Raw genomic sequence first — 2,403 nt, forward strand, 5'->3', positions numbered from 1 at the left:
TGGTGGTTTTGCAAGGCTGACTTGAGCGTCGGAGTGGAATCGGCCGCTAGAGGCGCCGTTTGGTGTGTTTTGCAGGTTGGCTTGGAGTTCTTGTGGAGTTCTTGGAGTGTTCTTGCACTTGTCGCGGTCGAGGAGGAGGAGGATAGAGTTTGACGTGGCGAATCCTTCGACGTTCGAATCCCCTGCGAGATCAGTATGCATTGCATATTTAATGATTATAGGCCATAACATAATTATCCATGGAATTCGAGTTCATCATTGAACACCTCAAGCTCCCGGGATCGTAATGGGGCCTGAAGGAAAGGTGATTCCTTTAGGCCATGTAGACAGGGATGCAATAAGATTGGTAATGACTTCAAAGATTTAGATTGACCATAATACACTTTATGATTGTCAAGATGGTTTGTTTGATGTAACAAGAGGTTCCACTGATGTGACTATCTCCAATAATTGGTTCAAAAACCAAGATAAAGTTATGCTTCTTGGACATGATGATAGGTATGTGAGAGACGAGACTATGAAGGTTACTGTGGTGTATAACCATTTTGAACCTAATTGTAATCAATGTATACCAAGGTAAATAGTTGTTAGAATAAGTAGTTAAAAATAAACAAAGTAATAAGCAATCTTATATGCTCTTACTAATAAACAAATTAATTTTCTAGGATTTGCTATGGATATGCACACGTAGCAAGCAAATTTTTATCAAGGATGGCTTCAATATGGCATTGGTAGAAGCATGGAACGTAGTCTTAAAAGTGAAGCTAACCCCTTTGTAGCACCGACAATAGGAAATAAAGAGGTAATAAATTTTAGAAATTTCATTTTGATGTATTTGATATTCAATTGATGATTAATCACTTAAGTATTTATATATATATATATTATAAAGATATTATTAACTGTTATGCTAATGATTTTTTATGTGTAGGTGACGTGGAGAAAGGGTAATGATAAAAATGAAGATAAATGGAAATTTCATTCGATAAGGGACGTTTTTGAAAATGGACCTTACTTTAATGTAACAAAAGGAGGAGATGTGAAAAAATTGAATGATAGCAAAGAACGAAATTTTAAAGTTGTTGATGCCAAATTCGTGAGATTTATAACACATTCATCTGGTGTTCTGCGATACAATAAACATTCTATATATTGATTGACTACAGAGGGACTATCTCCTTAATTATTTAGCATTCTTATGATTTTGACAATGTAGAGCATGAGCTTGCTCAGTGCCGCATGATTCATGACCAGGGTAATGTCCCTGGACCTCAACATAAACCATCTGAAAAGACAACTCCTGGTGAACGAGAACAGGGGAGGGTCGCAGTTCCAAAACAATGTAAAGAGTATCAGAAGAAAGATACACTGTCGAAGCTCGTGGAAAGCCCTATTGATAAATTGACAATTGATGCTCCTTGCGGGGCTAATGCAGGGTCACTCTTGGGTCATCTTGCTTCTGATAAAAAGATGGAGGGGAGGATGATTTTGCAGATATGCCGCCTCTCGAGGATGCCTCGGATCATGATAGGTTATCACCCTGGCAGGAGTTGTTCACTCCCACTTTGGATTTTTCAAAAGCGGGGATGGTAAGGAATTCACTTGTTGTTATGCAAGCCAAGGGCTCAGAGTCACAACTTGTAGTACACTCAGTTACGACTCCTATTGATGATCATCATGTGGAGGTCTCTGCTCCTGTGGCTGTACCATCTCCGTTGCTTCCTACCTCTACTCGAAGGGTTAAATCACCTGGGGATACTAAAGCACCAATTAAGACTCCTATCCATGGTCATCATGTGGAGGTCTCTGATATTGTGACTGTACCATCTCCATCGCGTCATACCTCCCCTCGGAAGGCTAAATCTCTTGGGGATGTTAAGCCACTACTTCCCGATAATGATAGGTTGGTCTTGCAAAATCACTTTTCCTCTCTTGATGGTTTGGAAACTACAAAGGTGGGAGGTGATCCTGATATTGGTGTGCCAATTATTCCAAATTCTTACCATATCACTGTTGAAAATTGAGTCGTCTCCAAATTTTGGGTTGATCCTAATGAGATGGAGGACCATGCCAGTGATATTAGGGAGGAAATAATTTGCACTAAGAGAAAACCAGGGAAACCACAAAAGGGGACTGGTAAATCTTAAAAAACTGTTGAGGTAGTTCTCTCTACAACAACACAATGAAGGTCTCTTCATTTTTCTGGAATGTTAGAAGATTGGGAAACCATAAAACTGTGGAGATGTTGATTAGTTTACTTAAACTACGTAAACCCCTCCTGGTTTTTCTTGCTGAACCTGTGACACCGTACACTGATGCTTTCGATGTCCTTTTCAAATCTCTTAATATGCATTTGGTGGCTACGTGTCCTATTATTAATACTAATCAGGTTTCTTGTAATGA

The 2,403-nt window shown here is 39.2% G+C and overlaps 1 pseudogene; it reads left to right on the plus strand.

Moving 5' to 3' along the window:
* Window positions 1-211: 211 nt before the first annotated feature.
* Window positions 212-1,156, plus strand: LOC137838730 (putative pectate lyase 16 pseudogene; annotated as a pseudogene).
* The last annotated feature ends 1,247 nt before the right edge of the window (window positions 1,157-2,403 follow it).

Source organism: Phaseolus vulgaris, chromosome 4 (genome assembly GCF_051622355.1).
Source record: "Phaseolus vulgaris cultivar YP4 chromosome 4, ASM5162235v1, whole genome shotgun sequence".
NCBI lineage: Eukaryota > Viridiplantae > Streptophyta > Magnoliopsida > Fabales > Fabaceae > Phaseolus > Phaseolus vulgaris.